Source organism: Pelobates fuscus, chromosome 6 (assembly GCF_036172605.1).
Source record: "Pelobates fuscus isolate aPelFus1 chromosome 6, aPelFus1.pri, whole genome shotgun sequence".
Lineage (NCBI taxonomy): Eukaryota > Metazoa > Chordata > Amphibia > Anura > Pelobatidae > Pelobates > Pelobates fuscus.
The window spans coordinates 310,481,260-310,495,162 of NC_086322.1; the positions used below are offsets into that span (position 1 = coordinate 310,481,260).

Below are 13,903 nucleotides of genomic sequence, written 5' to 3' on the forward strand. Positions count from 1 at the left end.
CTTATGGAGGATTCCTCCGCTTGACCAGCTCTGACCAGCGGAGGAGCAAAGTGTGCTTCATTTCCGCTGGTCAGAGCAATTTTCCCATGATCCCTAGCTTTCCTCCCAGTTCCCACAATGCTTCCTGTCAGTATTGCCGAAAGTCCTGTCACTTAGACAGAACGCCGGCAAAACTGCCGAATTGCATCCTAACAGAATGAGCACTGTTTCTCCATTGGTGTTAGGTGCAATTCGGTACTTTGTTCGTATCGGAATTTCATTCTAATGAATGAAACTCCGATCCTATTCATTGCTGTGGCTGCATCTTGCAGCCGCTTAGTAGATAACTCCCTAATTTCCACGGTATCAGGGAGCTATCTACTAAAAGGCTGAAAGACCTGAATTGGTCTTGAAGCCAAATGTACTAATACTAAGTAAAGATTACTTAGTATTAGTAAATAATATGCCCCTACTCGCTATACCGCGAGTAGGGGCATGTCTAGTAAGCAGTGAGCAGCCTGTGGCCTGTGGCTGCTCACTGTAAAAAAAAAAAAAAAACCACCTAATAACCCCCCCCCCCCCCCGCGCAGGGGTTAAAGATGGGGGGGACCTACTGTCCTCCCCCCTGGCCCCCACCCCTGTGCGGTGGGTGGGGGCCCTAATAAAATAATAAGGGGGGGGACCTACTGTCCTCCCCCCCTGGCCCCCACCCCTGCGCTGTGGGTGGGGGCCCTAATAAAATAATAAGGGGGGGGACCTACTGTCCTCCCCCCCTGGCCCCCACCCCTGCGCTGTGGGTGGGGGCCCTAATAAAATAATAAGGGGGAGGGGACCTACTGTCCTCCCCCCCTGGCCCCCACCCCTGCGCTGTGGGTGGGGGCCCTAATAAAATAATAAGGGGGGGGGACCTACTGTCCTCCCCCCCTGGCCCCCACCCCTGCGCGGTGGGTGGGGGCCCTAATAAAATAATAAGGGGGGGGACCTACTGTCCTCCCCCCCTGGCCCCCACCCCTGCGCTGTGGGTGGGGGCCCTAATAAAATAATAAGGGGGGGGGACCTACTGTCCTCCCCCCCTGGCCCCCACCCCTGCGCGGTGGGTGGGGGCCCTAATAAAATAATAAGGGGGGGGACCTACTGTCCTCCCCCCTGGCCCCCACTCCTGCGCTGTGGGTGGGGGCCCTAATAAAATAATAAGGGGGGGGACCTACTGTCCTCCCCCCCCCTGGCCCCCACCCCTGAGCGGTGGGTGGGGGCCCTAAATGAACCCCCCCCCATCAAGGTTACTAGGGGTCCCAAGCCCCTAGTCACCCCCCCCCACCCAAAACATTCTATCCCCTACCTACCCCCCTCACCCTAAAAATAGTGAGGAGGGAATAAAATAACTAACCTGTAAAAAAAAAAAATTAAACTTACCATTTGACGTCTTCTTTTTTCTAAATTCTTCTTTCTTCAGCCCCCAAAAAAGCCAAATAAAAATCCATCATACCCGTCGCACTTTAAAAAAAAAACAAAAAAAAACCGAGCGCAAAAAAAAATTAATCCATGTTCACCCATGGAGGGCACGCCGCGTACTGAGCTCCGCAGGGCGGGTCAAGGCTTATATAGCCTTGCCCCGCCCTGCAATTAGGCTTAGAACACACTGATTGGTTGGTTTAAGCCAATCAGAGTGCTCTGTGTCATTTTACACATCGTGGGAAAATTCAAAAGAACTTTCCCACGCTGTGTAAAATGACAGATCACTGTGATTGGATGGTTTTCAAGCCATCCAATCACAGTGCTCTGTGTCATTTTACAAGCGTGGGAAAATTCCAAAGATCTTTCCCACGCTTGTAAAATGACACAGAGCACTGTGATAGGATGGATTTCAAGCCATCCAATCACAGTGCTCTGTGTCATTTTACAAGCGTGGGAAAATTCCAAAGAACTTTCCCAAGCTTGTAAAATTACACAGAGCACTGTGATTGGATGGCTTGAAAACCGTCCTATCACAGTGCTCTGTGTCATTTTACAAGCGTGGGAAAGTTCTTTGGAATTTTCCCACGCTTGTAAAATGACACAGAGCACTCTGATTGGCTTAAACCAACCAATCAGTGTGTTCTAAGCCTAATTGCAGGGCGGGGCAAGGCTATATAAGCCTTGACCCACCCTGCGGAGCTCAGTACGCGGCGTGCCCTCCATGGGTGAACATGGATTAATTTTTTTTTTTGCGCTCGTTTTTTTTTTTTTTTTTTTGTGCGACGGGGATGGATTTTTATTTGGCCTTTTTGGGGGCTGAAAAAAGAAGAATTTAGAAAAAAGAAGACGTCAAATGGTAAGTTTAATTATTTTTTTTACAGGTTAGTTATTTTATTCCCCCCTCACTATTTTTAGGGTGAGGGGGGTAGGTAGGGGTTAGATTGTTTTTGGGGTGGGGGGGGGGTGACTAGGGGCTTGGGACCCCTAGTCACCTTGATGGGGGGGGTTTCATTTAGGGCCCCCACCCACCGCTCAGGGGTGGGGGCCAGGGGGGAGGACAGTAGGTCCCCCCCCTATCTTTATTTAGGGCCCCCACCCAGCGCTCAGGGGTGGGGGCCAGGGGGGAGGACAGTAGGTCCCCCCCCCCTTATTATTTTATTAGGGCCCCCACCCACCGCGCAGGGGTGGGGGCCAGGGGGGGAGGACAGTAGGTCCCCCCCCTTATTATTTTATTAGGGCCCCCACCCACCGCGCAGGGGTGGGGGCCGGGGGGGAGGACAGTAGGTCCCCCCCCCTTATTATTTTATTAGGGCCCCCACCCACCGCGCAGGGGTGGGGGCCGGGGGGGAGGACAGTAGGTCCCCCCCCCTTATTATTTTATTAGGGCCCCCACCCACCGCGCAGGGGTGGGGGCCGGGGAGGAGGACAGTAGGTCCCCCCCCTTATTGTTTTATTAGGGCCCCCACCCACCGCGCAGGGGTGGGGGCCGGGGGGAGGACAGTATTTCCCCCCCCTTATTGTTTTATTAGGGCCCCCACTCACCACGCAGGGGTGGGGGCCGGGGGGGAGGACAGTAGGTCCCCCCCCTTATTATTTTATTAGTGCCCCCACCCACCGCGCAGGGGTGGGGGCCAGGGGGGAGGACAGTAGGTCCCCCCCCCCCCTTATTACCATTTATGTTTTTACAGTGAGCAGCCACAGGCTGCTCACTGTTTAGTGGACATGCCCCTACTCGCGGTATAGCGAGTAGGGGCATTGGGGAGATTTTAATCTCCCTTGTGCAATTATGGGGGTCATATTGACCCCCATTGAGTGAGGGGGGGGCCTGGGGGGCTTATGAAATGGTGGGGAGCACAGCTCCCCACCGCTTCTGTCTTTACATATTACAAGGAGGGAGCTGCACGCCGGTAGCTCCCTCCTTGTAATAAACTGATCGAACAAACGAACACTGATACTCAGTGTTAGTTTGTTCGTCTGATTTTTCCTATTCATTCATTCGTCTGTCTGATGAATGAATGAATAGATGAAATTCCCGTTCGCATGTCCAGGTGTTTCACTGGGCATGTGCGGGAATCTCACAGTCTGTGTAGTGTGGGTAGATGACGTGTCCCACAGGGACTTCACCTACCCACACAAAGATGGCGGCGCCCTGAATAAAGATCGGGGCAGAAGATACAGATTTAAAAATAGGTAATCTGGGGGGCTTAGGGGCATTTGGGGGTGACTAGGGGGTCAATTGGATGTAGTGGAGGCGGGAGGGGGGTTAAAAAAAAAACGGCATTCGGCATGACAGTGCCGCTTTAACTGTTGGAAACCGATTGTTGAAAAACTGCCTTGGTAAATTAAACTGTGCCATGAGGAATAATGGAGCCACATGGTGGTCAGAATTAAGGACTTAATTCCACCTAGTTTGGACACCCCTCCCCCACCCCTTGCATCTAATTACCAAGACCTATTCATCCTCCAGAGCCAGAGTAGCCACTCCCCCACTCTTCCTCCCAAGCTAATACTAGTGTAACTGTTTTTTTTTGCAATCCCCCTGCTCTATTGTCCCCGCCTACCCACATACCTATCTGTTCTTTTGTTTCAAACTATTTTGATACAATTACTTACCCTTTGGTGACACCTACTGGTAGGTTTTTGTTTAACATTTTTTTATTCATTTTTTTCATCCACCAAATGCTGACTAGTAGAATTAGCTCACCCCTTTCACCTACCTTACTACTCCTAGACCGGAACTTATTATAAAACAGTCTCGCCGAAGTCCCATATTAACCCGACAGATGACTGGTGCCCTCCAACCCCGACATTACCAAATGCCTCTCCGATTTACACCAGGCCCAACACACGTGGATGAGAATGGCCAAATACAACGGGCAGATCCAGTGTTTGTATATGTCCCCTTCACTACGACTGATTTATTTAACTGGAAGACTCATAACTCCTCATATACTGACAAACCTCAAGCAATGACAGATTTGGTTGCCTCAATCATACAAACATATAATCCCATCTGGGCTGATTGCCAGCAATTATTATTAACTTTATTTAATTGTGAGGAAAGGACCCGGATTAATCAAGCAGCTATTAAAGCGCTTCAGGAAACGGCCCGTACTCAAAATCAGGCCAATCCAGTTGCGTGGGCTGCAGCCCATTACCCGAATGTGGATCCAAACTGGAATATTAATGGCGCTGATATGCCCCATTTAAGAGCTTATAGGGAAGCCATTATTGCTGGCATGAAGGCAGGAGGGAAGAAGGCAATTAATATGTCAAAGACGGCTGAGGTGTTGCAAAAGGTTGATGAGTCACCTAGTACCTTTTATGAGAGATTAGTGGAGTCATATAGATTGTATACTCCTCTTAATCCAGAGGCTCCTGAGAATGCCAGGATTATTAATTCAGCATTTGTCAGCCAGGCCCAAGGTGATATTAAAAGGAAATTACAGAAAATAGAGGGATTTGTAGGGATGTCCATATCACAGTTAATGGAAATCGCAACTAAAGTATATATGAATAGGGAGACGGAGGTAAAGCAGGAGGAAGAACGTAAGATGAGGAAAAAGGCAGATATGCTAGCGGTAGCTATCTCAAGTGTAGAAAGACAAAGAGGGAAGTGAGACGAGAATAGGCTGAGCAAGGGACCTTTAAGTAGGAATCAATGTGCGTATTGTAGAAAGGAGGGACATTGGAAGAGTGAGTGTCCACAGAGAGAGCAGTATGAAGGTGACAGACAAGGAGAGAGAAGGGTACGAGGAGGTTATAGTGGTACTTATAGAGGAAGAGGAAGTTTTAGAGGGAATGGTGGGAATAGTAGAAGAAGTGTTCAAGGAGACAGATACTATCCACCCACGCAGAGACCTAGAGAAAGAGAGGATAGAGATATTGTGGGTCTGGCTGACACTGTTATGGAGGACTATTGTGTAACGGACCGTTTCAGCATATGAGGGGTTAAAATCCGTTTAGGCGATAATCCCCTTTTCTCAGAAAGGCACAGCTACTGCAGAACATCAGAACTCACGAACTGGATATAGGTGAATAAGGTAGCACTCCAGCTGGAACCTCACAAATAGCTGCTAGCAGATGAATAGGAAAAGCAGACATCAGCTTACACTCCTAGCAGTCAAATCTCCAACAGCATACAGTGAATCCCCCCAAGAACGAGACAAGGCTCTGTGTTGAAGGTCAAGCAGTGGTCTGAGGTGCTGGGCACCCAGCCTGGTTTTTATTACATGAGTACACATACAGGCCACACCCAGGGGGAGGCATAAAATAACCAATAACATAGATGTTACCTCCCACACATCCCCTCCCCTTAGTGTGACACATAATCCCATTATGCATACAGTTCAAAATATACTTTTACACAACTTTCATAACTTTAAAACCATAAAAAACTTATAGAAAACGGTACATGCAGTGATAACACCACAAATAAATCAGTAAATGAATAAAAAAGAAGAGTAGCAGCTACACACCCACTCTAGCGACTTGATGAGTTATATACTCAGAAATGGAAAATAGGGTGTGTGCGCTTAAGATTATAAAACTAGATAAATAGTATAAAAATTATCAAAAATAATTTATTAATTAAGTAAAAAATAAATCAGCAAAGGACTAATTCCGATCACCACTGTTATACCTTAACCGGACAATTAAATACAAAAATCTCATAAAACAGAATAACAAAAAAAAATAAATAAATAAATAAATTAAATGACACCAAATGTATCCACAAACTAACTGCACTGAATGGCCAAAAAGATGGAATAACCTCAATATAAAGAATATATATATAGAGGTCCGATCACTAAGTGAAGGTAGGGTGGATACAAAAAAAAAAAAAAAAAAAAAAAAGAGCAAAAAAATTATATACCAATAAACACAATAGTAATAATAAATGGGAAAAAAATATATATCTGTCCTCGGTGTGGGCCCCCACCTGAGGTAGATATAACCAGAAGATGAATAAATGAGATATATAAAAATAAAAGACAAGAAACAATAATACTAAGTGAAATAAAATAAAATGAAAAAAAACAGTAATTGTCCGGAAGTCCTCCCTGGGTAGGCAGAATAAAGGTGATGTTGGGCGGATCAAAGAGCAACCAGATAAACCCTCGTTATGGGAACTCCAACTCTCTCACACTGCGGTCGGGATCTTCAAAAAAGACCACAGTGGAGGTGAAGCCGTGAAGATGGACAAAGTAGGTGCAGAGTGGTACAGTAACCGCCCAGACAGCAACCAGCAGATAGAAACCGCGGTCGGTATTTTCAAAAAAGACCGCGGTATTCAGCCAAAGATGAAGACAGGACGTCAAACCCAGGGGAAATGGAAAGAAAGGAACAGCCAGCAGCCCACAGATACACGCGTTTCGTCCCAAACTGTGGGACTTTATCAAGATCAGTACTTGTGCCTAGATCACCACCCAGGGTTTAAATACCTGCTCAAGATAAAACCAGCAGGTGAACCCCGGAGTGGATAATTATCAGTAATCAAGCTACATCAGTGAAACCTGTTAAACATAGAACAGGTGCTAATGATACATACACTAAACTGACAGTTTAACACACAGGTAAACAGTTTAACAAATTAGTTCCACACAATCTGATTTAACATTAGCATATAAACAAAAATTTTTTAGCGAATTATTTCCACACAATCTGATTTAATATTAACATATAAAGCTCCATTAAAACTATACACATAATATAAAAGAAATTTATAATAAATTCTATTAGACAGCAAAAATCTAGGTCAGGGGAAAAAAACATCTCCATACAAAGAGAATGCAGTGCAGATGCCCCCTATATTATTGTTACATCTCAATAATATAGCTATATAATTTTCCTCAATGAACCAACTAGATATAGAAAAGGGACCTCAAACTAAAAAAGTTCTATCTCCTCGTTTAGGCCATTGGGTGTGAGGGAGTCTAACCTAAAAATCCATAAGGACTCAGCCCTGATCAGGTGTCTTTTCCTAATAGCAAAATCCCTAGTGGGAGGTATAAACTCTATTCCCATCACTTTAATAGATGCCGGGTCACTATTATGAAACAACTCAAAATGTCGAGCAACCGAAGATCTCCTATCTTTGTTCAATATAGCCAGTCTATGCTCTCTAAATCTAGATTTCAGGGGTCTGGTGGTCTGTCCCACATAATGCTGATTACACGGACAAATCAAAAGGTATACAACAAAGGGGGTACTACATGTAATCCTATGGTTAACCACAAAAGTTTCTTCTCCCCTATATGATTTAAAGGTGGACGTATTATGACAAATAAACCCACAGGTCAGGCATCTGCTCCGCCCGCAACGTAAATTGTTGACACCATTCTTACTAGTAGCTGGCCCCTCCACATTGTCCCTTAGTTTAGAGGGGGCTAATATATTTTTCAGGTTTGGGGCTCTCCTAAAGGTAATCTTCGGGAGTTCTGGAATACTAAAACAAAGTAAAGGGTCCTTTCTAAGGATAGGCCAGTATTTATAAACGACACTAATAATATCATCATAACATTTGTTGAAAACCGTAGTAAAGACAGGAGAAATCCCCACCCCCACATCCTTAGTACTGATATTGTATTTAGCTCTCCTCTTTTGTGGACAGTTATATTCATCCAAAAGGTTAAGGATAAGTTCGTGATTTTTACTGTGTGACACCCTAATCAAGTGTGACTCTTGATCAAGTGGCCCTACCCTATTCTTTAAACGGCCTAACGGAGGGACAAGGTCCTCTCTATTTAGTGCCCCTGCCCTCAAATAAGCCCGTCTGATCTGCTCAGCTGGATACGCTTTTTCTATGAAGCGACGACATAAAACGAGTGACTCTCTCTCATAGTCCATAAGGGAGGAACAATTGCGCCTTAACCTATAGAATTGGCCAGAAGGGATATTTTGGATCCAAGTGGGATGGTGGCCACTATCAGCATGGAGATATCCATTAACGTCAACACTCTTTTGGAAGGTCCTAGTTAGAACTCTCCCCTGAAAACCAGTCAGGGTGAGATCAAGAAAATCAATGGTGGACAAATGTCTATGGTAAGTAAAGGTAAGTCCCCATAAATTATCATTTAGGTAGGAGATAAAATCTTCTAATTCTTCCCAACCCCCCCTCCAAATGATAAGGATGTCGTCAATGAACCTGCGATAGAAGGCGAGTCGCCCCCTCCAATGCGAATTTTCCAAAATCATGGTGCTCTCCCAGAGGCCCATGAACAAATTGGCATAGGATGGGGCGAAACTCGCCCCCATCGCGGTCCCCTTGGTTTGTAGATAAAAAACTTCATCAAATTCAAAATAATTATGCTTTAAGATAAATTCTGTGAATTTCAAAATAAAATCAGCCTGTAATTCCGGTAATAGAGGATCAGATGAGAGATAATATGAAATAGCTCTGAGGCCAAGAGCATGATCAATATTAGTGTAGAGTGAAACTACATCAATGGTGGCCCAACAATAATAATCTTGCCACTCAACCTCTTCCATAAGGGACAGGACATGACCTGTATCCTTAATAAAGGAAGGTAGATGGGGAACATACCTCTGAAGGTGGAAATCAACCCATTTAGAAATGGGAGCTATAAGGGAACCTATACCAGAAATGATGGGACGACCTGGCGGTCGAGTGAGGGATTTATGGACCTTGGGCAGATGGTAAAAAATGGGTATGTTACACTGTGCGGCCAAAAAGAAACCCTTTTCCTTCTTATCTATACATCCACTAGAGAAAGCTAATTCTATAAGGACTCTCAACTCCTTTTCATATTGCTTCGTAGGGTCATTCTTTAAAACCCGATAATATTCTCTGTTACCCAAAATATTCATAGCTTCCTCAATGTAATCATTCCTATTTAACAAAACAATTCCACCTCCCTTATCCGCCCCTTTGATAATAAGATCAGGGTTATTCTTAAGACTCTTAATGGCTAATAGCTCCTGCTGGTTAAGATTATTAGAACTATTTTTCGATTTGTTAATAGCGCCACAGCGCAAACATAAATCCTTAAACTCCTTCAAGACCAAATCATAAAACAATTGAATAAACTGTCCCTTATCAGCCTGTGGATAGAAAGTAGAGGGGGCCTTCAACCCCGATGAGATGTTAGCTTCAACGATACGCATAACATCCATCTCCAGTGATGGCAAATCCTGCTCCTCCAATAGAGAAAAAAGGTTATGGAAAACAATTTTATCTTGTGGATTATGGAACATCCTTGGACATTCTGTGGTACCCACAGTTTGCTTAATATTAAATGACCTCAGAATCGTGAGCTTCCTCACAAAATAATTAAGATCTTTAAAAAGTTCGAATATCTGAGGTATCACTCTGCTGCTGGGGGGTAGGACCAACTACCTCTGCCCCCTGTAACTCAGCCTGCCGCTGGGGAATGGAGACTGGGCTCCCAACTCCCTGCAATTCACACTGCCAATGGGGAATGGAGACTGGGCTCCCAATTCCCTGCAGGACCGGTGGAGAGACCTTGGTCCCATCTCCACTGGCCACCTGGGGTTCTTCCCAGTAAATCTCTACAATATCTTCCCAGCGGAAGGGGTCTGTCACCTTACTGTCCTGCTGAGCCTTCCCAATGAAGCGGAAGAGATCTTGGTAGTTTTGCTCCAGTTCCCACTCCAGGGCTGCTAGGTGAGCCAGGTCTTGCTCTACCTCATGGGGGTCATCCCACTCATGCCTAGCCTCCCTCTCATAGAAAATGTCCTGCAGTCTGGTTTGCGCAGGGCTCCCGAAGCCAGGCTCTGCAAAGGACTCCCATAACAAGCCAGGACCATCAAACTCCTCTCCCTCTGGCTTGTCATGTTCGGCTGTCCAGGGTATATACTGTGCCATATACCACCAGAGCGCCTGGTAGGCATCCTCCAGCCATAGCTCCTGCCATACCCGGTGCTCTAGTTCCTTCACCCATTCCTCCAGGGGCTGCTCTCCCAGGAAGGGCATCCGCAGGGCCACTTGCTTCTGCAACCGCTGCTCTTCACTGGGGAGACTCTCACCCCGCTGGTATTGTACATTATCCAGGGCCTGGTACCAGATGCCTTTCCTTATTGCATCCCGGTCATCCATGTCACCCTTATTGTACTCCACTGCTGGTTCCATCCTGGTGCTGTCAGGGTCGCTGTACTCAGACATGCGTTGCCCTCAAATTGTAAATCCAAAGAAATGGTGTTCTGTAGCTGTCCTTCTGGCTGTAGGAACGATCCCGCCGCTTGCCACCAATTGTAACGGACCGTTTCAGCATATGAGGGGTTAAAATCCGTTTAGGCGATAATCCCCTTTTCTCAGAAAGGCACAGCTACTGCAGAACATCAGAACTCACGAACTGGATATAGGTGAATAAGGTAGCACTCCAGCTGGAACCTCACAAATAGCTGCTAGCAGATGAATAGGAAAAGCAGACATCAGCTTACACTCCTAGCAGTCAAATCTCCAACAGCATACAGTGAATCCTCCCAAGAACGAGACAAGGCTCTGTGTTGAAGGTCAAGCAGTGGTCTGAGGTGCTGGGCACCCAGCCTGGTTTTTATTACATGAGTACACATACAGGCCACACCCAGGGGGAGGCATAAAATAACCAATAACATAGATGTTACCTCCCACACATCCCCTCCCCTTAGTGTGACACATAATCCCATTATGCATACAGTTCAAAATATACTTTTACACAACTTTCATAACTTTAAAACCATACATCACATTCACATAAAAATACATATCCACAATCAATCCATTCAGGGGAACAACATATTAAAAATTGGCATGAATCAGACCAGGGGTTCAAAAGTTAGTAAAAGTATCTTTTATTCCCCCTGGCTCAAACAGTAAAAGTAAAACATCCCCACAATGCATCCTGGCTTCCTCCCTTCTGCCCTGGAGATAATTGGAGAAGAAATCTAATTATCCAGGACTAGAGGCAGACTCCATTAACCACATGGTTGCAAAACAACATAAAACTCTTTAAAATACATAAAGTCACATTTTATACATTAAACACAGACATTTAACATATCCCCAGATAGCGCAGGTCTGCGTGCACATTATTAGGTGAATGGCACGCAGACCACACAAATACAGTTTAATTGCCATGGAGCCAAAGTCTTTCCCATAGTCTTTCATTATATGAATAGGCTCCATGGCATAGCTATCTGGGGGGTATCACTGCTCACACAGGGCAAGTACCGAATGGCCCCACTGTATTTAAAGGGCCAGAATGAGTGACATGCACTCTGTTAGGGCCGAATACTGTTTGTAAAGGGCCCAATCTCCCAGGGCCATAGTCCAAAGGCAGCAGGCGGGCAACCAGGCTCCTCCAATACATTGTGGCGAGATTGGTTTCGTCACATCTCTCCCCCTTTCCAAAAAGACTAACAGGGTACCTGACCTCCTGCCGGTCAGTGCCCTTGTTAGTCCAGCAACCCACCCATAAAGCAAAAAAAACAGTACAGCCCACCCACAATAAATAGTTACTACACCTGGGTAGAGGAGAAGTTTGTCCATGTCCAGGTGCCTCACCACGGCTGTGTAGGGGACTGGTAGGCTGCCTTGGTGGGTTGCTGAGTGGGCAGAGACCAGCGGTACTCTGTCCTGGTGCCAGCACTACCACCAGAGTAGTCTGGTTGGAGCCTGGTTGCTGGAGACGGACTGTCTCCCCCTTAGTTGCATAGCTCTGCTGCTGAGTGGGGAGACCGGTTGTCTCCCCCTTGGATACACAGCTCTGTCATGGGGGGGTTGGACCGACCGTCCCTACCCCCTGTGTGGTGAGTGCAGAGACCACGGTCCCATCTGCACCGGTGGGGGGTTTACAGTCTCCCCCTGGTATATTAAGCTGCCGCTGGGGAGAGGGGGTAACAGGCTCCTCTCCCACTAGAACACTCTGCCGCTGGGGAAAGGAGACTGGGCTCTCTATTCCCTGCACATTACGGATCCGCCGCTGGGGAGAGGTGGTAGCAAGCTCCTCTCCCATACATACTTTCCACCTTTGTGGAGGGAGACCGACTGTCTCTCCTCCCAATACAGTGTCCTGCCGCTGGGGAAAGGAGACTGGGCTCTCTATTTCCTGCACATCAATGACCCGCTGCTGGGGAGAGGTGGTAGCAAGCTCCTCTCCCATACATACTTCCATCATCTGTGGAGGGAGACCGACTGTCTCTCTTCCCAATACAGTGTCCTGCTGCTGGGGAAAGGAGACTGGGCTCTCTATTCCCTGCTGGACATTCTGCCTTTTGGGAAAGGAGACTGGGCTCTCTATTCCCAAAACATCATGCTGCTGTTGGGGGGTAGGACCAACTACCTCTGCCCCCTGTAACTCAGCCTGCCGCTGGGGAGGGAGGACGCTGCTCTCCTCTCCCTGCACTTCACATTGCCTTCCCGGCATATCACTCTGCTGCTGGGGGGTAGGACCAACTACCTCTGCCCCCTGTAACTCAGCCTGCCGCTGGGGAGGGAGGACGCTGCTCTCCTCTCCCTGCACTTCACACTGCCTTCCCGGCATATCACTCTGCTGCTGGGGGGTAGGACCAACTACCTCTGCCCCCTGTAACTCAGCCTGCCGCTGGGGAATGGAGACTGGGCTCCCAACTCCCTGCAATTCACACTGCCAATGGGGAATGGAGACTGGGCTCCCAATTCCCTGCAGGACCGGTGGAGAGACCTTGGTCCCATCTCCACTGGCCACCTGGGGTTCTTCCCAGTAAATCTCTACAATATCTTCCCAGCGGAAGGGGTCTGTCACCTTACTGTCCTGCTGAGCCTTCCCAATGAAGCGGAAGAGATCTTGGTAGTTTTGCTCCAGTTCCCACTCCAGGGCTGCTAGGTGAGCCAGGTCTTGCTCTACCTCATGGGGGTCATCCCACTCATGCCTAGCCTCCCTCTCATAGAAAATGTCCTGCAGTCTGGTTTGCGCAGGGCTCCCGAAGCCAGGCTCTGCAAAGGACTCCCATAACAAGCCAGGACCATCAAACTCCTCTCCCTCTGGCTTGTCATGTTCGGCTGTCCAGGGTATATACTGTGCCATATACCACCAGAGCGCCTGGTAGGCATCCTCCAGCCATAGCTCCTGCCATACCCGGTGCTCTAGTTCCTTCACCCATTCCTCCAGGGGCTGCTCTCCCAGGAAGGGCATCCGCAGGGCCACTTGCTTCTGCAACCGCTGCTCTTCACTGGGGAGACTCTCACCCCGCTGGTATTGTACATTATCCAGGGCCTGGTACCAGATGCCTTTCCTTATTGCATCCCGGTCATCCATGTCACCCTTATTGTACTCCACTGCTGGTTCCATCCTGGTGCTGTCAGGGTCGCTGTACTCAGACATGCGTTGCCCTCAAATTGTAGCTCCAAAGAAATGGTGTTCTGTAGCTGTCCTTCTGGCTGTAGGAACGATCCCGCCGCTTGCCACCAATTGTAACGGACCGTTTCAGCATATGAGGGGTTAAAATCCGTTTAGGCGATAATCCCCTT

General features: G+C 47.4%; 1 pseudogene; it reads right to left on the minus strand.

Annotated features, from left to right (window-relative positions):
- Positions 1–738: 738 nt before the first annotated feature.
- LOC134566268 (small Cajal body-specific RNA 11) lies at positions 739–886 on the minus strand (annotated as a pseudogene).
- Positions 887–13,903: the final 13,017 nt, after the last annotated feature.